General features: G+C 44.4%; 1 pseudogene; it reads left to right on the top strand.

Annotated features, from left to right (window-relative positions):
- The window catches only part of LOC147737781 (protein-L-histidine N-pros-methyltransferase pseudogene), a 39,736-nt pseudogene extending 20,226 nt beyond the window's left edge, over positions 1 to 19,510 (top strand).
- Positions 19,511 to 26,909: the final 7,399 nt, after the last annotated feature.

Below are 26,909 nucleotides of genomic sequence, written 5' to 3'. Positions count from 1 at the left end.
ATCAGTGGGTTATTGATTATCAGGCGATGGGCATGGGAGCAATGCCTGACGTCTTAGGCCGTCCCATACCCATCGCACACAATCAGTCGTGGTAACATCTGTCCTTCTGTAAGCGTGATATAGTGCCGTGGATAGGGGGGTGCGATGTACCAGGTCTCCCTCCACCGCCACGTGTGGTTGAAATTTGATGGGATAGAGCCTGTGCACATAGTGCATATAACAATAATAATAATAAAGTCATTTGTAAAGTGCATGGCTACACCGACTGGTGTGTCCCTGCACTATAGAAATGGTTATAAGCAGTGTCTGTTCCTCCGAGCGCGCAGTGCTTCATGTGGAGTGCGCACCCACAGTACGTCCCAGGAGATCATTCGTGCCGCCGTTTTTAGAACGTAAGCAGTGCAAAAAATGATAATTTCCTGGTTGTGGTGGCTCCTGCACTTGCTGTATTTCCTCCTTCATGAAGTGCGGCTGGGGGCTGTTGGTGGGCCATTGTGAAAATATTTGTTATTTGTAGCACCGTAATGCACTGCAATTAACATCAATATTTTCACAATGGCCCACAATCAGCCCGCAGCCGTGCTCCTTTAAGAGAAGAAATGCAGCCAAAAGCACGACTTGTGATGCCTTTCTTCTCTTAAAGGAGCACGGCTGCGGGATGATTGCGGGCCATAGTGAAAATATTGATGTTAATTGCGGTGCATTACGGTGCTGCAATTAATAAATATTTTCACAATGGCCCGCAATCAGCCCACTAATAAGGTACTTGGAAAGCTTTTAACCTTGAATGGAAAGTTTTACTGTCACACATCATTACGTGATGCAAGCTTTGGTGGGCGGTATTTGCCTTTCGCAAAATGTCGCGAAACGGTAAAAAATGTCCACGAACACGTGGAATTTCACGTGCTCCCAGAGATTTCGGGGGCGGGGCTTTTTTGCGAGTTCACATGCCTCTCTTGTGTGTATAAAAGGTCAGAGACCGATCAGAGCAGCAGATGAGGAGAAAGAAGCTCCTGGTCACAGGAACTGCACGGGGATTGTGCTCATGAAAGTCAAGGATGCAAAGGCCTCCATCAAGCATCCCTGCTAATTTTTGAGGGTAGATATGGCGAGAAAGCACACTTGCCCAGCCTCAACAAAGCTCATAATTTTTTTGGGCTGATTAATGAGTTACTGAATTTGAGCTTAAATTCGGGCACCTGCTTCATTTATATCTGTAAGTGCTTCCTGTTGAGCTTTAATTTTTGTGACAGGAGCACTCTGCCAGAAAGAATCTTGCCATTCATATTATCAATGAAGATGCTTCAGTTCCGCCGCGAATCGCGGAAGTTTTGAAATTTTCGTGTTCCGCGCGTGGAACGGAATTTGCCGCCCACCCCTACTTTGTTGTACTGATGTGTACGTCTACTCCGTTGCTTCTCATCGGTATTCTAATGGATCACCTGTGACTGCTTGGCTTCCAGGAGAATATTGAGTTTGCAGTTTTTCCAAAGAAAAGCGGAAAAATACGAGCGCTATAGACAGAATACTATTGGTTTTTTGAGAGTAAGCAAACTGGGGTGAATATTTTAGACTAATGTCTTAAGGAAGAGTCTTGTTACTGTAACAAATACTGCTTTTTGCCATCTTTACACATTGTTTTCATTTAGCCCCATAAAAGGTGTCCAAATAAAGATGGTTCGATTCTTAGGGTGAACCAACTTTCTTTGCACACTTTAAACATGCACAGTTTTGGTTGCTAGCTTTCAGCATCACACTGGTAGGCAGCCCAAAAATATGCATTGTTCCATATCCTATTAGGTTATCACCGTATTCACCTGAGGCTGTATACAGTCCTTATAAGAATCAATCTCAGTGCTGTAGAGGCACTTTTTCTCATCGATTGATTCTGCGCAGTGAAGTACGGGCATTAAAATTTGACCAGGTGCATGCCACGTTGTAGTTTGAGAGAGATAAAGCAATGCCTTTCGACTTCCGAACAGGGTTTCTGGAGAGTGGAACACTTGATTGGGCCACAATGAACGGTCTATGCTCAGATCGTTTCACCAGCCTTTAGCTCTTGTATTCGCTGGGAGGTAGCTGATATGACAAGCAGCTGAGGTAAAATGCGGTGATTCATGGTGGTTATCACTCCACATACCAGAAATGTCCTTATCAGTGCAGCGCTACACAGGGCCGGTCTGGCATATTAAGGCAATGTTTTAATTCACACCCAGAAAGCACACGCCCCACCCCCTGCCCCCTCCTTTAGGCTGCTGCTGCTGTGCACTCTTGATAGTTTAAGATTGGAGATGCCTTACAAAATCAGTGAACCTTTACACTTCACCCCCGCCTGCACTGGAAAAATAAAAGCGTGTGTATTTTCCACTTTAGAGAAGTGCGCACAGCATGTACAGTGCTGAGTCTTGTATAAGTTTACAAAAAACATTAGAGTTGCCAACCTTCACTTCTGTTCTTACATATGATAGGTCTGAGAGCGGAAGCGTATCTGGTGTATTTCGGAATAATGACAAACAGGATTGGGACCTTATAGGGAAATTTTGAGGATGAATGCTGGAGAGCAATGGAATGGGACGTGGAAGGAGGACAAAAGAGACCCAAGGGAAGTGTATGAGACGTCACATGACTGACACACACCTAAACCAGCCAAGACTTCTGGTTGATTTAAGATAAATTATTAATAGCAATTATTTTGTTCTCAATAATTAATATTGGAAATATTTCAATCCTGAAATTGTGAGATTGAATAAAACATTACTGAGGGCTGTGGAAGTGGTAGTGGTCTTCAGAGTGACTTGGTCTCTTCTGTTCTGTTCACTGTGTGTTGGAGGTCTATGCCCTTTTTCCACCACAGCTCCGTCATCTGCATATCTTACTCCCCATCTGTTTCCTCTTCATCACCCTCTTTTCACTCTTAACTAAAGGCACTTCCTCGCATCTTCTTCACTTCACCACCCCAAACACAACGCACCCACTCACCTGGAAACACTGCAATTTCTTTTACTTTCACCATATGCAATATTTTAACAACTGTATACTTCCATCACACCCATTTGGAATGAATCACAATTACAACTAAAATATGTGACCATTGTCTGTGTGCCCTGCAGAGGGGCCAAGGATTGGATGACCACGCATTCTGAACACCTGTTTAACCCACTGACGAGCACCGTCAAAACAAGCACTGCATTCAGCCTCCAATCCAGACTTATGAGCACACGGAGAACTCTGTTTAAAGTAGGAACTATAGAAGAGTAATCTGCTACACTGAAAAAATACAAAAAAAAAACACCCGGGAATTAGATAGCACTCTTACGGAATGCAAGATTAAGTAAAATACATAAAGTAAAAGAAGCATTGGCATAGCCAAAAGGTCTCGCCTTTTGAACCTTATAAGTATTTAGTTATGCAGTAGAATATCCTTGGTGCAATAACAACAACTGTTGCATGGCTAAACAATTATAAGGTCCCAAAGGCGAGAACTATTGGCTATGCCAATGCTTGTTCTCTAGGGCAGCTGTGCCCCCTCGGTGGGCATTTCTTTTCACCCCCCAGTGGTTTCTGGGAGCTGTAGTTCTAGGTCAGCTCATTGGAACTCGCTTCTGATGACTTAATTGGTGATGCTTTGGATGTAGAAACATAGAATAGAGGGGACAGTAGAGAAACTCGTAAGAGGCATGACCGTAAAGGGACACGTTAACATGTTATGTCTGGGGAGCTGGACAATGGGCATTGGAGGGGAATGAGCTCAGTGGTATGTAGGGAAAGACCTAAGGTAGCTCGGAGAGGAAGAAAAGTGTACTGTGGGGAGGGAGCAAGAAGGGTGGCATGGGTGGCCCTTAAAGGAAGCACTGAAAGAGTATAGCAGGCGGGTAATGGAATGAAGACGGGGGGCGCAAAGTGGAGGATAAATAAATGAGTGATAAGGGGAGAGGTAGACTTACCCAGGGGCATTAAAGACGGTATAGGTTTTGGAGAGTGGAGAGAGAGTTCCAAAGCGGAATAGGTAAGGAAGTGAGGTGAGGGTGTATGGAGGAGGTCTGGTGGACAGAAGAAGTGAAGAGGATGGTGGATAACCACAGCGAGAGTTACTAGGCTTCCACAAAAATGAGCATTTACGATATTGTAAGAATCCTTCCTTATAAAGCCAAACTCAAAGTTAAGGGGGAGGGGGTTTTCTGACGTGTCACTTGACGAGGGTGCATAATGCTGCCCCCATAGACCAAGGATGGCAGGATGTTCCTCCCAGTACGTACTATCAAGGGAGCAAGCATCGATTACTAGAGAGACCTTAGTCTAAGTTATGTTATTGATCTCTGGGTCTGGCGCTTCCTTCCAGTCTCTTGCTGTGGAGCTTCAACATGGGGGCTGTTGGCAAAAGGATAGGAGAGAGGCTCGTAATAGCATTCACGCGTTTAGGGCCTCAATGTGAGCGCTCCACTATTTTTTTTTTTTTTTTTTTTTTGATTTAGAGATTTTATTGAAAAATAAAAGTGGCATATACATTGGCAGTTGTACACAGTGCATTTGTGTTATCTCTTTTTCTTGGCCTGTTGCAGAGGGGAAGAGAAAAGAGAGAAAAAGAAGAAAAAAAGGGGGGGTCAGTATGGCTTCTTTAAATGTTCATCGAGTGGTTCCCACATGAGCTCTTTGGGAGTGTGCTCTTTCGAGAAGTTGCCTGTAATGTTATCTGCTCCTCTTAGGAAGGTGACCCAGTTGATCCATGTTTTGAAGTTTGCTTTCGCCGTGTTCTTCCATTTCGTTAAGATTATCTTTAGGGCCGCTGTGAGAAGCAGGTCTAGCAGATCTCTTTCTTCCCTACTGTTCAGGTTCGTCGTTACATGCCCTGTGGCCAAGGTCACATAGTTGATTATTAAGTCTGTTTTGAGCATGTCGTTTATGAATGCGTTTATCTGGGCCCAGAACTTCCTGACTTTGACGCATCCAAAGATGAGGTGTTCGAGCGTGCCTTCCTCCTTCTGGCAGTTCCAGCAGTCGCTTGATTCTGCTATGCCGCTTTTATGGAGCCTGGATGGGGTCCAGTAGGCTCTGTGGAGTAGCCAGTATTTTGTTTGCGCCAGTTGTGGGGTGATTTTGTTTTTTGTAGCTGAACTCCACATTTGTGCCTGTTCCTTTTCGTTTAGCTGTCTGCCTAGGAGTGTTACCCATGAGTTTGTTGTCTTCTTGTTTAGAGACAAGGTGGTCGGGGCGAGTAGTTTGTAGATCTTCGCAGTCTGGTGGCCTGCCGAGTTTAGGATTTGCACATACCTCTCCTGTAGCGTGTATATGTCCCCTTTGAGTTTTGCCAGGTGTTCTAGTATTTTCCTGCGTTTGATTGGATGGTTTAGGCCCTTGACGTTCATGGAGACAACCTTTAGGTTCGTGGACAGGTTCGCCGGTGTCTGGTCTGTCATGGGGGTTTATTGTTGCCGCTGGTGGTTCTGTCATGCTCCTTACCGGATTTTGAGATGCCTGCCTTTGTTCTTCCCAGGTACTTGGGTCCCCCCCCCCGGGGTACGAGTGAGCAGGGTGAGGATCGGGGTGAGTCAGGGGTGTAGAAATGGGTGTAGAAAACAGTATAGAAAAGAAAGAAAAAGTAGTTATACGTTGCACAAATGTCCGTTATCTCGCTAGCCTTCATGCCCGCCTGTCCCTCCCGCCTCATCTGACCTCCCCCCACCCCTCTCTCCCCCCTCCCTCCGCCTGTAGAAAAACGGGTGTGTGACAGCAAGGTTCCTCACACTTCCCTCCCCCCCAAGTCTGACATTGTCTCTGCGGGATAGAGCAAAGGATATGTTCGTCATTTGGTCTTCTTTGTCTCTCTTATCATTGGCGACGGTGAGGTAGATACGTCGGTCAGTGTGTGCATTATCGAGGTAGCCACATCTGGCAAACACTGGTGGTAGGAAGCCATGGGTTTCTCAGTTAAAGCCCTGCAAGATGTACCATGAAATATTTCTTTTTGTGTCTGCTGTTTGCCAAGACCATTTGTCTGTATATAATGCACAACAAGAGAGATAATGTATTTAGTTGTAGGGGCATCATTAATCCGGCCCTCTTCATCCATTCAAATTCCATATTACACTATATTAATTCACCACTAATCCTTTATGGGTTCCAGAGTAGCGTGCCACTCACCAATAAAGTGCATCAACGCCCCAACAGGGTTACAAGCGCTATATAAATGCAAACCTTTTTGCCTTTCAACCCCTCCCCAACCATCTCAATCCAAATAACTGACTAACATATCCACCACTCTAACTACTTTCATATTTCACTATACTAATTCAACGCTAATCCTCATGGGTTCCCAAGTAGCGCGCTAACTGCCAAAAAAAGCGCTTCAAAACCCCATCAGGGGTATCAGGCGCTATATAAATGCAAACCTCTTTCCCTCTTCGATCCCACCGCCTACCCTTCTGTAGCCAAATAACTGAATAACATATCCACCACCCAAATTACTGGCACTGTGGAAGGAGGCCGGTGGCCCCAGTTTCCTTCATATATGAGCGTAGCTTTGCTGCGGTTGCGGATGCCTGCCCTGCACTTTCTCATTTTGAACATGACACAACCCCCCCTCCCCAGCTGGACTGGCCTCAGCAGGCATCGGGCGTTTGCCTGGTCGGCTAGAAGGGTGGGGTCCGTTTTGGAGCAGTGGGGGCCAGTTTTGTTACTGGGGGCAGTTTTGCAGGAGTGAATGAACTGTCTATATGTATAAACATCACTGAGGACTTCGATGCGCGTTTCCAAATCACTAAGAGTGTTCAATATGCATAGTGTTGACGAGCAAACAAAATGAATTTTTTACAGATGAATGCGATGTTTACACACTAATCAATGTATAGTTACACATCTATGGGTGGGCGGGGTACTCCAACGAGGTGTTGAAGGTAGTCTGAGTGCGCTGGGTGGGTTTACATTTTCCTTTGATGCCATTTATGTGCCTGGAGCAGTGCACCCTGGGATTTGTAGGAACGTGGGGTATGGAAAGGGAGGTAATTGGTCGACCGAATAGAGGCGGAGACAGGAGATGTGAGTTGAAAAAGGAGAGGTCAGTGAGTGGAAATGAAAGGGGAGTTGGTGGAAAAGAGACGGTTTTGAGGATTGAAGGGGGTACGTTGGAAGGTTGAAGTAGTAGGGACTGGATCATTGCAAGAGCATGTGATAATGGTGAATGGTTACCAGGGGTTTGACCAGGGAGAGGAGGGAGAAGAGGGTGGGGTACGCTGCTCGAGAGAGGGTAGTTTTGGCATTGTCGACAGCGCATGGGAGCACGGCCAGAGGGAAAACATTGATTACGAGTTAATGATTAGAACTTAGTGCGAATTTGTGAATAAAATGTTGAACAGTTCTGTGGTAGTCTTTAAGGATAGATCACACAGTCTAAATGTTATTGTTTTTAATAATTACAGTAAACCCCTGACGAAGAGCTAAAAAAAGCTCGAAATGCATTGGGAACATGATTCACTAATACTGAGGATGTTTCATGCAAACTTCGTGCCTCAGAAAAAGGCTCAGAATAGCATATCTGACGCATCAGAAACTTTCCTTGTATAAACAATGTCTCCCTTGTGACAGGAGAAGGATTTTGTAATCTAATGAAATTATGGAATATGAACGATAAACACACTCTTGAACATTAGGCATTTTTGTGGTATATTGGAGAGCGTCATCGTGATCCAGCTGTGCGTCCGGTTAGAGTGATACTCTGCTCTAAGTTCACTATTCTTATAACTGGTAAAGCCTGGTTTTTAGGCCTCTGCGGAAGATGTTCTCAGATTTTTATGCACGCAGCAAAGGTAGCAGAGTGTTCCAATCCAAATAAACTTTATTCGGCTACACAAAGGCAGCCATGAAAGTAAAAATTTTACAATACATAGAAAGATTCAGACATATTAAAAAACAGCATAAAAAACGAGCCCACTCCAAAATACTACTCGATATAAAGTGCGAGATGCCAAAAATATCAGAATATACAAAGCTACTAATTCATAAAGAGCAGACGCCCCATAAAACATCATAAAAGTTTTTTAAAAAGTTAAAAATGGGCCTGCTTTCCCTTTACACCTTAAAGAAAGCAAGGGTAACATACTGTGAAAAGCCCGTGGACCAACGGCCCACACATTATACATCCATACAAGCCCTTGATTTCATTGCAGATTTTAGAAACCCCACAACAAAGAACAAACAGTCATCATTCAACAGTTGTAGGTACAAGAGGGCAGGGTGAACTTGTCTAAAATTCAACTTTTTCAAGAGAGGTACCAGGAAATGTTTCCGTGGAACAGAGTAAAATTTGCAGAAGAACATAAAGTGCAGCAAATCCTGTGGAGACAAGCCGTCGCAGCCACAGGACGCTAACACTTGACCTCTGTGACAGCCCTTGGGTCTAGCCAGCAAAAAATGAAACAAATTCATCCTGAACCTGGTTGGAAGAAACTTCTCGTGAGTGGACAGGGACCCCAGGAGGTCGGGCTCCGTAAGTGGGGTTGTTTTGAGCATGATAAACCTGCGGACACTTACTTTCCTAAGTTCCTGCTCGTCCGTATCTAGTTTTTTTAAAGACAAATAGACTAACTTTACTGACTCCACATCCCTTTGAGTGAGCTGTATGGTGATTCACTAGGCTGGTGGTCTTTCCTCTTTTTGGTTGCCACTACGATTATTGCACATTCTTGGTGTTGGTGACATATTATTGATTAGTTATTAGTTGGGACTTACACAAGTTGTTTACACTGAGGTTGTTCTTATTGATTTATTTTCTTATTTGTTTTCTTTTTGTGTTGAGCAGACATTTTCTTCTTAGTCACAGGGATGATATGTATTGTTCTCTATTGCATTAGATGTATATGTGCAACCCTTCCGCCCTGAAGATTGTCTCAAGGATCTGGTAGACCAACAGGCTACCTTTGCTTGCTGGCTTAACTGGATAATTAACCTCAGGGGAGCGGATAACATAGCTCTCCAACAATCACCATGGCGCCCCCCTATGAGAAAGATGTGGTCTACCCTTGACAGTTATTTTACCACCCATAAACCACCTTAGACACTATCTTCCCCCCCCCCTCCGTTCCACTTGACACCATCACAATCCAACAGTGTGGAGCTAATCTGTTACTTCAGTTCACCCTGAATTCCTGAGCCCCACCTACATACCTTTGGTGCTCTAATTTACATGAAACTGCCCGGACACACCGCCTATGGAAGTATGTATTATCGTGTAACCTATTGTGTATTGCTTTTTACCCCTTTCGCTCTATTGTAATGTACTGTTCATCTGTATTAATGTATGTTTTTAAGTCTGTATTTTTTGTATTTATTTAATACTAAAACACCCAATAAAAACCTATTTGAATTTTTAAAAAAACAAAACAGTAGAATAATGAAACGCCCTACCTCCGCCTCCCCCCTCCCCCTCAACTTCCCCATCCAATCCCTGAACTTAGTTGAATAATCCATCCCCACCCCCTCCCCGGTCTCAATAGAAGAGCGTGGAACTCATTCCTGGGGGCAAAGAGGAGCCTTCCGTACACCCAGCCTTCCTCCAGCTTCGTGGGTGGCACAGTGGCTCATGCCTTGTGGATGGCTCCATTGGCGGTAGATCACATAAACTGTGTTAAGGAACCCTGAAGTGGGCTCTGCACAGGTCTTCCCCGCCATTTACAGTGCTGCTTTGTACTGTGGTGATTGTTTGAAGTGGATCAGAGAGGTTTGAGTTTAAAGTTCAGTCATTTTCGTCCAGATTCTCATGATCTTTATCCCTTGGAGAGTTCTGGACAACTTTGCAATCAGTAAATCAGGAAATCTGAGCGCTGCTTTGGCATCAGTAAATTGAGGAGCTCTACCACCATGTGCTATGCATCGTTTGTCCGGGTAATTAGGAGCAGATTTTATCACAGCTTTTTGGAGTAATTTTTTAGTTGGTAAAAATTCCTTAGGTCAGTCTGAACTATAATCGTGAAGTCCGGGTAAAAGGAGATCGTATTTCCTTGGTATTGTAGGTTGTCGCGTTCACTTGAAAATCGCAGCACTGTGTATCAATCTTTGACGTTTAGGATTCACGTTATAATGGAGCGGGGAGGTGCGGCTGGGGGCGGTCCGGGGTCCAGCATTGTGTGACCCCGCTCTATTATTAATCAGGAGAGAGCACTTCTCCGAACAGTTCCTTGATCATGTTTGTTACGTATTTTTCCATATTGTCAATGGCCGTGGACTCCTGGACTCCAATAATTCTCAGGTTATTTCATCTAGATTGTGCCTCTAGGTCTTTGTTTTTGGCTCTTATTATTTCAAGTATTTTCTCCATCTTGAGTTGTTGTTCATTCCACTATGTTTGGTCATTCTCTACGTCAGAAACTCTAGTTTCAAGGTACTCTAGTCTACTATTGCATTTATCCGCCTGTTCCTTCATTCTGTTGAGGTGACTGGCCATGAGCTCTAGTTTGGCATCTATGTTGCAGAGACTGGACTTAACTTCCCCCAATTTCTTTGATGTCGACATTTTGGGCGTCTTCCTCCTAGGGGTTGTCTAGGCTGGTCGCGGGTTGTGGTGTGTCCACTTGGCCTGTCTTTTTTCCCTATTGAAAGTAAGTTTGGTCTGTCTAGTGTCAGGTTTGCCCATGCTGTTGAAGAGTCTAGTTATTGCTTTCACTTTCCAGCCGCAGCAGGTATCGCCTCTTCTGTATGAAGATCAACAGGGGGCTCCCACTTACACTCACAGTGCAAGTTTCGCAGGTTGAGTTTTGTGTGCTAGCGCCATTGTTCTGAGCGACCCCTGTCTCATCCGGGGGCCATCTGGTGTCCCACAGAACCTGCGCTCCCAGGGAGGGGGGCCACAGGAAAGCGTACACACTCTGCCCCAGGTTCTGGGTGCAATGGTGGGTCAGCTTTTCCTCAAGTGCAGCCCCATCAGGGTGAGCTGCCGGACCGCCATTCCCTCCAACAGATGTTGTGTCGTAGGAGTTATAAGGGGCCTTGCTCATCCCGCCTCGGCTTCTGCTTCGGCCGGTCTCTGGTCTTTGCGAGACCCAACCTCATCAGGCCTGTTGCTCATCATCAGCTTCAAAGCCCCCTCTTGTGCATTTTTTGTGGTGGGCCAGCTTGTTAGTATAGCAGGCCGTCTTCCTGGCATCAGTGTCGGGGGTATTCAGTGGGTTCTCAATAGAATGGGGTGGGCAGCCGCAGCATCTATTTGCAACACTGAGGGGCATATTCTCAAGGAGCTATTGTGGAGTTAACGGCACTTTATCGCAGCCAAAGTAGTGATAAATGTATCTCCCCATTCACAAGCAGGTGTTAACAGCCCACAGCGAAAAGTCAAAGAACTATCCCTGGAGAAGATAATTTTACGGGAAGTTTATCTCACTCACTCACACTGAATACTACAGATGATATTTAAGTCACTGGTCACAAACTAGTTTATACCGTTCACAGTCTTTTTATTAAAAAACAAATAGATAAAAAGTTCATTCCAAATTCCATAATACATGTAAAGTAAAAACATTTCATATTGTACATTAAATTAAAAAGAATGTTAAAACATATTCAATTTTTTTACAGTGTATCAAGCAGAGAAAGAGAGTACAAATTTTAAATTGTCAACATAATCCTATCATTAATTGTAGAGAACATATAAAGAGAACAAAAAATGACAATTTCTTTCTAAAATGAAATGAAAACGAAACCCCTACTCTAAAGTAACACCTCTTATTGTAACGGATTGTAAGATTCACCAGCCTACACCATACTTGAACAGGTTTCCCGTATTTGCAATGTGCAAAATATCAAGAATCTCTTAGGCTTGAATTCTACGAGAAAAAAGCGTTGACGCGTTTCGGTGTCTCGGCCCTTGGATATGGTCACACCTTCATCAGGACAGTTCAGAATCGTTTGAGGTTATAACACGTATCCTTCCTGTGTATTAGAAAAGGATCGATGAATATATAGTAACTTTTGTGGTTCAATGTCATTTACTTATTTAAGCTAATTTCAATCCTAAGCAAAAGATTGCAAACATGCGTTAAGGACATATCAGCATTCAGGAAAGCATAGTATTCATAATGTTGCACGATTTAATCCTGTCATGTCCCCTCATGATTTGGACTTCGGCTAGATTACTGAACCCTCCGTTATAACATAGTTGATGACCAGATCTGTTTACTCAGTCATACCACTCACTCCGGGTTACTGACCTTGCGATAGGGATCTGAGTCTCTTATAATGACGTTCTCACTGTTTCCTCACTCGGCTAGACCATGGTCTCAGTCTGTCGGTGGATATTGTGCACGGTCTGGTGATAAAGTATACAGAGATGTGTATTACTGAATCACAGACTTCATATTTCTTAGTTTTCATACATAAGTATCTATTCAAAATTATAACGAAATTTTATTACCAGTTAGGATGTTCACTTGCACTTAAGTATCGGAAAATGCCCTCTGGATATGGGACTTCTGGATGTGTCTTCGATCAGTTACATTAGTGGAACCCCTATAGGGAATGATATGGATAGACATCTTTAAAGGGATATTCAGTGTTTGGGGTTTCCATGTGCCCTAACTGTGGGGTCAATCATTTACCTACCTTCAGATACATAGGGTATTTCCTTCCCCGTGGTTATCCTTCTTTTGCTTAAATTCCACTTGCCTCTTGATAACGGGTGGTGAGTTGTAGATACTAGGATAGATCTGTGGGGGAAGTAAATTACATATTTGTTGCCCTTTCCGTGTGTTAGTTTTGCCCTACGTTAGATTCATATAGTCAGCTATTTATTTTGCCTCGCTTTACAGGATTCTAAATCATCATATTAAATAGTTCAACCTTATTCTGAGTGTCTATCCTCAGGGACCTATGTACTTATTTCAGGTTATAAAATGTCCCAACCTTTTTCTTTCCCTATCTTCTATTTATTCAACTATTAATATCGGAAAAAAGCTCTCTGGGTGTAGGGCTGCTTTTACCTTTTCTAAATATTGGCCAAGTTTCACCTTTGCTCACCTCACTCGTGGTGTGTAATTCTAAATATCGACCTCTTGTGTGCATATTGATTTAATCGCTTTTTCTATCTCCTCAGTCAATATATTATGTCCCGCATCTAGCTCTTGCCCCTCCTTAATCTATTTAGGCCTATGGCCCACTCATACATACTCTCATTCCTGCAGGGTTAGAATGCTCAGGCACCTATTGCCCCCCTCTCCTAGTATCTATATTGGAATGTTTGTTCTAAAGTCAATGTACAATATTGAACCTCAGCTCGGCTAGGTATAGCATTAAAATGGACCCTAGCTCAAACGGGGCTTCTAATCCTTTCCGCTTATCTTTTCTATCTTGAAACCACGGGCAGCCACGGGTACGTCCAATCTTATGTTCTCTCTGCTAATTAGGACGCGGTTTGCTTTCCGTATATATACGCGATTCCCCATACAGTTTATTGTTCACAGTTGCGATTATTTACTTGCACTAAACGCGCATGCTTAGTAGCGGAATCCTACTACCGTTAATGTGGTCGCCATTATTAAGTGGTGTATTTTGCATTAGGCGAGTTCTAATATTCGGCACTAATGGTAGCAGGAGATAGTTCAAAGTCTATTGTTTGAAGATATATCGTTCTTTTAAGTGCCTCCCTTTCTTTTGATTAATTAAAACTTTGACATTCCATACTGATATGAGTCTTCGTGTTTTAATCTGTGGATGCCGTGACAGGTATCAACCGCGCATGCGTGGAGATTGCGGGTACCGATGACGGGCATTAGCCGCGCATGCGTGTACGTGTTCCTATCTCCTTCATTGGTCATTTTTATAAGGGCTGATACCGTAGGAAGATAATTATAACATTTTACAATATTTCTCTTTAAACCCACCCAATCATATCTCGCCATACACGTTATTGTTTCCACATGTTGAAGTGAAGTATTATCGTTAGTAAGTATGGTAGGCATAAATTAGGCGTTCATTTGTCCAAATATCTTACCAGGGTTTATATCCCTATGGATTGGATTACAGGTTGGATCCTAGGTGTTGTTGTAATCTTATTTCGTACCATAAAAAATGTTTTTTATTTTAACAGCCCACAGCACCAGTTCAACTGCGATAGCAGCTGCAAAAAACATCGCCACAGATGACTCCCGCAACTATTGCTAATGAGATGCAGAGTAGGCGTTCCCGTGCCAAAAGCTGCAACAACATCACTCCACAACATTTACAACGACCAGACAGAACTGCCATAAGAAAACAAAACAGGTGATAAGGCACATTAGCACCAGGAAAATAACACCTTCTCTGACCCCGTGCAAATTCGGACCACAGCCTGCACCAAAAAAGGGAGCACAGCCCACTGCCACATTGAAGGGCAACAGATGGCATGGAGCCACTGGTCATGCGGCCTAGACACCCAAGAGGGCCACAACATGAACCGCCACCACCCCAGGACCCTAACCCCCCCCACCCAGAACACCCCCGCTCCCTGGAACACCACAGAGGCAGCACAAAGACAGCGGACCCCCATGAACCGCACCAGCCTCACAGAACCAACACCTGACAATGTCATTGCCCACTACAGGCCCAAAAGGACAACCATCCTATGCATCTTGACCAACAAGGCCAAACAGGCTGGCTGAACTACCATAGCAGACAACCAACATCACACCCCACACAAAGCTGCTGGCTGTGTTGCACCTATTGGCCCCTGGTACCCCCAACCAAAACTCGCCAGAGTCAGAGGAGTCATACATCCAGCCACATCCAAGTCCATCACACCTGTCCTGGACATCACCACAGCCTGGTACCCCAGTCCCTATATGTCCAACAGAATACCCAGGATCTGATGGCCACCAAGCAGGGACCAAACGCTATAGCTGGATGCACGCACGTCTTGGGGGCAATCCACAGCACAGATGTCATACCAGAAAGCACACGTCTCACATCAATGTGCAGGCAACAACAGAACACAGTGGAACCTCAACCAATGTCACCTCCAAATACCCAGCCAGTGTGCCTGATTACTCCATCCTCCGACAGTCCATCAGCAACCAGCGATCCCAGGATGGCACCAAGGGAAATGCACAATCCCTTGGCAATTTCCAAATGAACACTCCACTCACCTCAACTCCAAAACCATGCAACTCACAACCCTGGCAAAACACCCGTCACAAATTCACAACCAACATGCAAAACAACATGTCCACCCACCAGACACGACAGAACAACTCACAAAGATTACCTGGGCAAGCCCTGCACATGAGCCATCAACGGCATGGCACCTCAGCCACACACTAGCTAAATGTGGGGAGAGGTGGCAACCAGGCATGTGTGAAGGAGACAAGAGAACTATGATTGGGAGAGTGCACAATGCCAAGTATGGCGGGGATGTGCTGGACAGACCGCAGTATGCAGAACATACCCACATCCATGGCAACATACACCTCTGGTGTATGTAGTGTAGTGGACACAACCATGTCTCTCCGGCCAATGGGGGACTTCACGGAAATGTTGCCTGTTATGTCCTCCCCGTAAGCGTGCGCAGAGTGGGATGGCCCGAGTACGCCAGGCCAGTGTAAGGGTGTGAATAAAAAGCACGTAGCCCTGGGTGTGGTCCTCTTCCGGAAAGCCCAACGTCTCTGCCAGGGTGGCGCCGCTCACCACTCCACAAGGCCGTCCACAGTTGCCTGCGATCCTGTGCACCTGCTGTACCCTGGCCCTCTGGACCCCGAACCCATAAGGCCCGCCCCTGCACAGCCAGGCTACACTGATTACCTCCCGACACCAGCGTGTGTCACGTAGGGCCCACCACGTGCAGGCACAAGCTCCAAGCCCAAGGCCCACAACCCTGGCAGCCTCTCAGACCATCGCTGGCCCCCCGATGCTGGCCCACATTACTCCATCCACATTCACATACTACACCGGCATCATCTTAGCCCAGTAGGTACCATATGTGAAACTGTGTCCTGAGGCCTGAATGGCACTGACCCCAGAGCCGGGGCAGCGGCCACAGCTCCAGACCCCAGATCAGTAGGGCATAGTTCCATATGGGCATCTTGTGACATGCGGTGCCACTAACCCTGTTCAACGCCAGCCGGCAACATGTGGTGCCACTCACCCTGTTCAGTACAATCCGGCAACACATGGAAGAGGGACCAGGACTACCCTGCAGACCAGTAGTTCCCGCATCCAGCACCTAGTTGTGAATCGCGAATGGCAGAGTCCACACCAGTGGTCCAACTGAGAGGAGTAATAGGAAGACGAAAGCCTGGTTACAGTCACGAGGTGACCAAACACTATCAACAACTGACCTGGTGCCATCAACCCTATTCATCACAAGTCCACGTCCTGTGGTGCCACAGAACCTGTACTACGCAGGCCGTCGGGTCATCCAACCTATGCCAGCGGCACTCGGAGAATTGTCCATGCTGACCGCTGCCACAGGCCTACAATGCGGTCCATTAGGTTACACATGTACCACTGTGTCTTGGGTAAGATGTGGAGGACTCCACACCATTGGACACATCGCAGGAGGCATCCCTTAACAGCATAGGTGCCACTAACTCTGTGCGCAATGAGTCATGGGCACCATCTGGTTGGTCCTTGGTGGCGTCAGAGCCCATGACCTGGTGGTTTTCTGCATCTTCTTCTGTCTGGAATGCACTTGGTGTCCAACATGTGTCTGTTTCATTTATCTCCACAATGGTGACTGAATCAGCGTGGGCCTGCCCTCTGCATCCTGTCCTGGGGGTACACCTTCCACTGTACATCAAGACACTCCGTGACAAGGCCCCTAATCATCACATGAACCTGCTCTGCACCTGTGACCTTGCCCCAGTGCACCGCAAGTCAGCGGCCCGTGGCGGCAGGCCCATGCAGGACACAGTTCATTCGTGGCTACTAACTCTGTGCAGCACAAATCATCCCTTTGTTAAAAAAGGCTGGTCTAGACCCAGCAATGCCATCGAGCTATCGGCCCATATCACTGTTGCCAGCTCTGACAAAGGTGTGCGAGAAGGTGGCTTTCAAACAGTTGGATGGCTTCATTGAGTCCTCCCACGCACTACATCCTGCCCAGTCAGGGTTCAGAGCGGCCTATAGTACCGAGACTGCTCTAGTTGAGGTCTCAGAGGCAGTTCGAGAGTGCTTGGACGGGGGTGGTAGAGCGGTCCTGATTTTATTGGACCTCTCTGCCGCCTTCGATACGGTGCCTCATGCCTTACTTATTGCTAGACTGCGAGCCGTCGGCATCTCAGGGCTGGCCCTGGACTGGCTGTCATCGTTTTTGAGCGATAGAACTCAGCAGGTCTGGATGCCCCCCTACTCTTCGGCCCCGAAGAGACTGTCAACTGGAGTTCCGCAGGGTTCTACGTTAAGCCCTTTATTGTTTAACGTTTATATGACCCCTTTACTATATCTGGCGGAACAGCTGGGAGCCAAGATAACAGCTTACGCAGACGACACACAGCTGTTATTCACCTGGCCTAAGGATGTGTCTGATCCATCAGAAGTCCAACATTGTCTGTCGGAAGTATTCAGGTGGCTTGCACAAGTACAACTTAAGTGCAACGAAGACAAGTCCGAGATTTTATTCTTCGGCTCTTTTCCTGACAACTTCAAGGATCAGAACAATATCCTCTGAGCACACCCACAGTTCACACATGTAGTTCCAACGTATATATGGCAAGCAACTCCAATCCTCAGGAGTCGGATCAATCAATATAGTCTCCAAGGCCAATGCACAAAAGAGTCCACTTTCTGTATTTGGAGTCCTTTTAATGAATTTCAAAAGTTGATTACACCAGCCAACACGTGTTTCGTCGTGCATAAATTATACCTCGACTTCTTCAGGGCTGTAATCAAACAGAACATTTCCTACAATCAGTAAAAATATTTTCATCGTATCTTAAGAAAGATGTGGAATAGTACCAACCACCATCTAGTCAGATAAAGGTCTGCCAAGTGAAGAGTTGGAAGTAGGAAAATAAATCATCAAGAAACCAATCCAGTACAAATAGCCACCCGGTGTGTAATAGAAAAAGACCCCAACCACCAAGATAAATAAGCACGGTGGGGTAGGCATGAGCGAATTTTGCGGATCTCGCGTTCGCGAATTTTGCGGATTTGCGGATTCGCAATCCGCAAAATCCGCGAATTCCCGCGAATTTGCGGATTTTTTTTTTTTTGTGTTCGCCCGTGTTTCTGCCAGTTTGCGAGGGTTTTGTACACTTTCGCAAATTGCGAACTTACCTGTCGGGTCGCAAGTTTCGCGAACTTGTTGTTTCTACGTGTCCAGCCTGTTTGGGACACTCTTCTTCATCACTGCCACTCTCTGTCACCACTGCCACTCTCTGACTACTCATGCCACCCTCTGGCCCACCCATGCCACCCTCTGTTTCATCACCACACCCTCTGGTTGTCCAGTGTACATTATTTTCGGCAAAGCAAAGCACACCTTCCCTGCCTCAAGTGACCTGAATTAATTTGGGGCTGATTAATGTGTCACAGAATATTTTTTTAGCTGGCACCTGCTTCCTTAGTGCGCCCTGATTAGTGATCTTTTGCACTTGCTAAGTGCTTTCATTGTTGCAAAATTAGTTACAACACCTGCCCTGCCCCAACTGACAATAATGAATTAGGGGCTGATTAATGGATTTTAACTTCCAGCCTGGCTCCTGCTTGTCTCCCTTAGCTGTAATTCAGGACCTTTGTGGCATATGTGTAACTATTCTGAGGTTCAGAGCAGGGTCACATAATAGTTTCAACTGGCAACTGAACTCTGGAGGGGCCCCTCAGGAAGCACTACAGGAAATGGCTACTAATGATGAGCCTGAACTTTTGAACCTGGTAAGTAGTTACTTTCAGTTTTGCTAAGATCGTATTTCTGCAATTTTGCACTTATTCGCGGGGCGCGAACTCACGCGAACAGTGCGAGCAGTGCGAGCAAAATCCGCTGCTCGCGGATTTGCGGATTTTGCGGGAGATTCGCAAATCTCGCGGATTGCGGATTTCCCGAAAATCCGCAAAATCCGCGAGCGGAACGGATTTTCCGCCCACCCCTACGGTGGGGGTAAATTATCACCTCTGTATCTTTCCGTAATCTCTCATCTTTATATGATCCTCATAGTGTAAACAAATCTATCAGTCTGAAAAAACAGTGGCATTTCAAAATAATAAATACCCTAAGTACTATCACTGATATCACAAGTGCAACTGAATATTTCACTGGTGAGCCCAAACAGAATTAATTTGCCAAATTAAAATCCAACGATCACCCCCTATGTTGTTATTAAATTAGGTTTACCTTTAGAATCTCCTCCTAATTCATCCAGCAATTAGTCAACCACCTCTATTTCCTTGTTCATCTATAATGTCAACCGAAGTCAAAAATAAATATATTACAATCCAAGTTATTTTTGCTGGGTAGAATTGATACAAACGTATATCCTACAACACTCACCCAGTAATTATCGTCTGGTGTGTTCTATACGTAATCATTAAGGCTTCACTTTATGATTATTGTCACTAGTTATAACTTAGTACCCTAAAGTTAAGGTAGTGCGCCCATAATAGGTTGGTATCCCCCACTAAATAGAGTTTTTTGCAACTTGGAGCTGCCGCCTGGAGGGTACGTTAGTCCTGCCTTTATAATGAATAGAGACCAGGAAGCACAGGAGTTATTCAACAATCTCAAGACAGGGAATAAGCAAGGCAAGACAGTCAATGCACCCATACCTGCTAAGACGGAGGGTCTGAAGGAGAAATTTAAAAGATTGGAGAATTTGAAAAGACAAGAGCTTAACAAGTGGTGGGACGCAGCTACACTGAAGCAGTACCTCTTGCTCAATAGAATACCTAGGGGCTTGAGATCCCAAATCATGCCCACATACGAAGATCTGGAACCAGACCTGTTAGCAAACTGGGAACAAGAGCTTACGAATTCCTCTAGAAATCTTATTAACATTCTTATTGAGAATGCAGAGAGGAAGATTAAAAAATTGCTTGAAGAGATCCATAAATTAGAAGAGGAGATTAAAGAACTTAATCAACCAGAAGTGATCATGAAAAATTACACTATTTTGGATAACTTTCTAGCAGACCTCCAGGCGGACATAAAGCGTAGGAAGGCAAGGAAGCTGCAAAGAGATGAAAATGATTATAAAGCGGGTCGCGTTTTCACCTTTGCTAAGCGCTTTGATTATTTGGTTAGACAACCCCGTAGTTCCAAACAGAAGACAACTGCCACGCCTAGCGTTGCAGCTAGTGAAACTGATGCCTCATCTATTGTTAGTAGTGAGAGTGAAGAAGTGAGTGGAGGGGCGGTGGCCGAGCCAGGCACACAAGAGAATGCTTTTTTAGAAGAGGTGAAGCGTCACAGAATTGGGAATCGGGACTCCACGATTAGGGGCAGAGGTGGCGGAAATACAAGACAAGGAGAGGATCTAGGGGCAGGAGGTCAACAGGGAGCAAGAAGGGGAATGAGGCTGAGGTCTTGGAAGGATTGAATAATATGCAGGTTGATACCGTGAATGAAATTGAGATCATCAATATTTCTGAATTTGAACTGACAGATGATATGATTAAACTGTTGAAAAAGGGTCTAGGATTTTGTCCTAATGTTATCTCAGACTGGTACATGACCAAGATTGATATTTATAAATTTGTGAGACTTCTGAAAATTAAAAAATTTTATGTTCATGCACCACTGAAAGATAAAAGCGCTACTTTACATAACCAACTTAGTGACTTGACTATAGAAGGGGCTAATGCTACAAAATTGTTACTTTCCTTGACAGAGAATGAAGAAGATCCTATCACAATGTCTAGAGTCCTGGAGGACTTAGAGATTAACAGATATCTCAGTCAAAGCAGCGGTCTAAGATTAAAATCTAGATGGACACCTCAATTGGGAACAGGCAATACCATAGATGCTTTCCACAAGTCTGTGGAATTTGAAATTGACAAACTCATTGATAAACGGACAAAGGGTGGCCTCTACAAAAAATCAGACAATCTCACACAGGGAGAAAGGAAGGCACTCAGACTACTCAAATCCAATAATGACATCACAATTCGAATGGCTGATAAGGGTGGCAATGTGGTTGTAATGGATACCGTTAAATATAATACAGAAATCATGTCACAGCTAGAGGATCGTAAATACTATGAGCCCTTATTCAACAATCCACTGCCATCCCTAATTACAGTAATCAATGAGAGACTTAAAAATTGGTATGATCTGTCACTGTTGGATTTGGATGAGTATAACTATTTGACAATCTCAACACCTAAAGCCCCCTGTCTATACACCTTACCCAAGGTACATAAGAATAGAGAGAACCCACCCGGACGGCCAATTATCTCTGGTATTGGGGGTCCGACTGAAAAGATATCGGAGTATATTGATATTTTTATGAGACCGTTTGTCTAGAACTTACCCTCCTATATTCGGGACACTAAGCATGTCTTGAACATGATGTCAGATGTGACCTGGCAAAGTGATATGTTTCTTGTAACACTAGATGTGGTCTCATTATATTCAAATATAGACCACACATTGGGAATTCATGCAGTAGAGACCTTTTTCAACAGGAGACCTGCTGAGTACTTTGAGCACACAAAGATGATACTAGACATGACACAGATAGTACTCAGTAACAATGTATTTGTGTTCAATCGTAATTGGTATAGACAGCGCCTTGGGACCGCGATGGGCTCCAGGTTTGCTCCGTCTTTCGCCAACCTCTTCATGGGATGGTTCGAGGCGGAGTGGATCTGGGGTCGTCGTGGGGTCAGGTGGATTGAATATATTCAATATTGGGGTCGTTTCATAGACGACTGTCTCATGATCTGGACCGGCAGCCTGGAGGACCTTCTGTGTTTTTTCGAATATCTAAACAGTAATGATGTTAATTTGAAGTTCACAACACAGTATGACAAGGAGAAGATTTATTTTCTTGATGTTGAGCTATATATAAAGGGGAATAAGTTGTGTTCTAAGATGTACAGGAAGGAGACTAGTTGTAACTCACTATTACATGCAAAGAGTTGCCACCCCAATTCTCAGATAAAATCCATCCCGTATGGAGAGATGGTCCGAGCTAGGAGAAATTGTTCGGAGGACGATGAATTCAAGGATACAGTACAGGATATGTCTTCCAGATTTCAAGCTAGGGGTTACCAACGGACAGTTATTGAGAAGGCGAAAAGACGTGTACATAAACTAGACCGATCTTTTACATTAAAAGATAAAGAGACCACAGAGAAAAAAGAACGAGAGGTCCGTCTAGTGACTAATTACAATACAGAATCCAACAAATTGTACTCTATTTTAAATCGACACTGGCACTTGTTGTCAGCTGATAAGGATTTAACGGAACATATTGGACAGAGACCGGCTGTGACCTTCAGGAAAGGGAGAACCTTGGCGAGTGACTTGAGCCCAAGCTATCCAATCAGAAATAGAGAAATTTGGCCCAGGAGCTTAACTAAGGGATTCTACAAATGTGGGTGTTGTAACTGCTGTAGATGGGCTTGTAAAAAGATTGTGAGTTTCAGCTACAACAATTCAATAATGTATGAAATAGATTCTTTCATGAACTGTGAAACCTCCTTTGTGGTGTATATTATAGCCTGCACATGTGGACAGATTTACGTGGGCAGCACGATAAGAAGACTAAGAGACAGGATGATGGAGCATATTAGGGCCTGGAAGAGTGGGGACACCAGACACCCAATAGCTGCTCATTTTGTTCAGAACATTGATAACCAGGGAGATCACCAATTTTGTTATCATGCAATAGAGCATGTACCTCAGGATCCCAGGGGAGGTAATAGAACTCTGAAACTCAGACGTAGGGAAGTACTGTGGATAATGAAACTTAAATCGGTCCAACAGGGGCTTAACATTGATAATGAGTACCAGTACTTCTTGGGCAATGAGTAAGAATTGGGCTGATCTTTGACCTGTATGAAGTTCACTTTTGCATTTTGACTGTGAATACATTATATTTTATATGTCTGTTGTTGACAACTAGCAGATTTCTGGCACTAGACTGTACAGGGACACTTTGTCCCTAGGATTTGCTTCCCTTCTAAATATTATCTGTTTGATGATGGAATGGAGTTGTATAGCTAAGATAACTGTGCACCCTCGGTTGCCTCACGTTTGGCTAACTGGCTAACACTCACCCTTCATGAACTCTACGCACCTATCCCTATGGTACAATATGGATATACATCTTGGTTTTATTTTCTGATTCTTTTAGTATCGATATGTACTAACAGAGTAGTACATTTTCCCAGGATTTGAGGTTGTGCGCAGAGTCAAATATGGAAACAAGAATTATTTTGGCAATTGGATCAAAATCGGCTAATTGAACATATCAAGGATGCTTGCTATTGTATTATGGATAAGAGTTTGGCCCATACATACATTTAGAGTAACGTGCTTCTACTCTTAGAAACAGGTACGAACATATTATAAGATGGCGCTTATATAGTAGCGCATTTTAGGCTATTCCAAGATGGCGCCTATGCTAGACGCCGATATTTTGAATATGAGCTTATTGATCGGTTTGAATATTATATTCTTCTAACACGAAGGAGCCTGATATGAAGATACGAGTATTTTGTTTGCCCGTTTACATGGGCAACAGCGTGCTTAGATTGTTGTAAACAATACGTACACATTACAAGATGGCGCGCGTTTACCGGTATATTTAAGGATACTTCAAGATGGCGCCCATGCTTGACGCCAATGCTTGGATGAGGCCGGATGATTTGACAAGCTAATAAGCTGAACACAGGTAATTTGTCTAGCAAAGTTAGCTAGGGCTATACTTAGATAATAATTTTGGGACGGTACGAGATATTTAATGCCGTCTCCTTGTATATATATTTCAGGGAGTCGAGATATTATAAGAAACCGACGATTGGTGAGTGTGGGCTAAACTTTATTTACCTGAAGTAAATGTAGTTCTTACATGGGCTATCTTACTAATGTCGCTACCTTGACACAGATAGCCGTATACTGACCGAAAGAAGACGACGACCCTGTGCACACTATATTTTATACTTACCGTTGGTGAGTACAAGTAATTTCATAATACCTAATGCGGGAGTAGGTTTTAGATTAGCGCTTTTTATTCTACTGAGTTACCGGTAATAGACTGCTCTCGCTTATGATGGAGGTGAATTCTATACTAGTAATGTAGAAGATAAGGAAATCTCGTGTACAGAATGATTATGTTAATAACTCTGTTTTATTTTGTAATTAGTTTAGGAGTATGCATTGAGTTATAGGTTTTTACTCACAAGATGGTCTAATAATATATGCATGGTACATGGACCTGAAATCAGGGAGTGATATGTGTCTACTCTATTGTTTAGAATACAGTGGACAAGTGAAGCCTTAATGATTACGTATAGAACACACCAGACGATAATTACTGGGTGAGTGTTGTAGGATATACGTTTGTATCAATTCTACCCAGCAAAAATAACTTGGATTGTAATATATTTATTTTTGACTTCGGTTGACATTATAGATGAACAAGGAAATAGAGGTGGTTGACTAATTGCTGGATGAATTAGGAGGAGATTCTAAAGGTAAACCTAATTTAATAACAACATAGGGGGTGATCGTTGGATTTTAATTTGGCAAATTAATTCTGTTTGGGCTCACCAGTGAAATATTCAGTTGCACTTGTGATATCAGTGTTAGTACTTAGGGTATTTATTATTTTGAAATGCCTCTGTTTTTTCAGACTGATAGATTTGTTTACACTATGAGGATCATATAAAGATGAGAGATTACGGAAAGATACAGAGGTGATAATTTACCCCCACCGTGCTTATTTATCTTGGTGGTTGGGGTCTTTTTCTATTACACACCGGGTGGCTATTTGTACTGGATTGGTTTCTTGATGATTTATTTTCCTACTTCCAACTCTTCACTTGGCAGACCTTTATCTGACTAGATGGTGGTTGGTACTATTCCACATCTTTCTTAAGATACGATGAAAATATTTTTACTGATTGTAGGAAATGTTCTGTTTGATTACAGCCCTGAAGAAGTCGAGGTATAATTTATGCACGACGAAACACGTGTTGGCTGGTGTAATCAACTTTTGAAATTCATTAAAAGGACTCCAAATACAGAAAGTGGACTCTTTTGTGCATTGGCCTTGGAGACTATATTGATTGATCCGACTCCTGAGGATTGGAGTTGCTTGCCATATATACGCTGGAACTACATGTGTGAACTGTGGGTGTGCTCAGAGGATATTGTTCTTATTGTTGCTTCACATGAAGCTGTTTGATGTAGGATACGCATCATTCCTCTAGAAGCACCTTATGATTATTGTCACTAGTTATAACTTAGTACCCTAAAGTTAAGGTAGTGCACCCATAATAGGTTGGTATCCCCCACTAAATAGACTTCAAGGATCAGATTTGGCCCCCGGACCTGCCCTGTCCCAGTGCGACGGGAGGCCCAGCTAAGAACTTGGGGGTCTGGTTCGGTCAGGATCTGAAGTTCGCGGATCACATAAAAAAACTGACCGGTACCTGCTTTGGCACCCTGCGAGCCTTGAGGAAATTTTTCCCTCTTTTGCCTAGGGTAGCCAAGGAGTCTGTTCTTCGAGCCCTGATTTTATCTCGGCTCGATTACGCTAATGCCTTATTCTGTGGCCTACCCGCGTATATGGTTCATCGGTTACAGGTGATTCAAAACGCTGCAGTACGCTTGCTCTTCTCTCTCCCCAGGAGGTCGAGTGTGCGGAGTCACCTACGAAGTTTGCACTGGCTACCTGTACCGCATCGAATCTTGTTTAAAATTCTTGTGTTGGCATTTAGAGCAGTCCATGGCGATGGACCGTCGTATTTGCAGAAACGGTTCTCCTTTTATACTCCCAACCGTGCCCTACGATCGGCCAATCAATGCCTACTGGCCACTCCCAAATTCAAATATGCTCGTTTGGGAGGCCAATCTATCTCAGTTAAGGCAGCTTCTGCTTGGAATGCTCTCCACCTGTTCCTTAGGGCTGCGCCGACCATCACTGTTTTTAAGAAGGAACTCAAGACTCATCTGTTCAATGCCCCCCTCTAACAGCTCGTTTAGGCTCTGATCCAGCACTCTTGTTGTCCAAACACTCACCGCGCCAGGATACCCCGTGGTAATAGAGCGCGCTATAAAAGTTTTAATAAACATAAAAAAGTTTTAATAAACAAATCATGTGGCCTTTATGGTTGAATGGTTGTGTCCTTTATGATGTACACTGTTGTCGGTTTCTGACTGTACCAGGTAGACCTTGCCGGCTGGTGTGCACACATCCCACACACATCCAACACAGGTTTCACTCTGGAAGTGTGCCTAATAATAAATGTGGCCGTACGCACATGCCCGTAGCCATTTTCTCCATCTGAGAAAGTGTGCTTGTGTGTTCATTGTGTCAGCATGATGGGTATGGGCCCTGCAACATCACAGTGTGCTCTCTTCTGCGGACGTTGCAATGTCACCTCACCGTTGGCAGTGACCCTTGGCATGTAGCCCCACACCTGCCCCCCTGCATGCACAGGCTGCGTGTGCTGGTTCGGCAGAGGGGGCAGGGTGTGGTCCGGACATGTGCCGGTGCATGAAGTATGGTAAGTGTGTCTTTTTCTGGGGGTATTGTCACCACCAGGGCCACAGTACATGATTTTGCAATGTGGCATGTACCAGGAGGGCGTGCCCGCAGGGACGGGGACATGTAGGAGGGCGAGGACACTTGGTTTCTTGAATGAATGAATGGTTATTTATAATGCGCGGACTTAGCCCAAGGGTATCAAGGCGCAGACACGACATAAAATATGACTAGACAATTACAGATACAGAAAAAACAGCAGATAAGATTCAGTCATAGGCCTGGGAGAGAAGCCAAGTCTTCAAGAGC

This window comes from Lissotriton vulgaris, chromosome 1_1 (genome assembly GCF_964263255.1).
Source record: "Lissotriton vulgaris chromosome 1_1, aLisVul1.2, whole genome shotgun sequence".
In the NCBI taxonomy this organism is placed as follows: Eukaryota; Metazoa; Chordata; class Amphibia; order Caudata; family Salamandridae; genus Lissotriton; species Lissotriton vulgaris.
The sequence above is the reverse complement of the archived record's forward strand: the minus strand, read 5'-3'. Positions and strand labels throughout refer to the sequence as shown.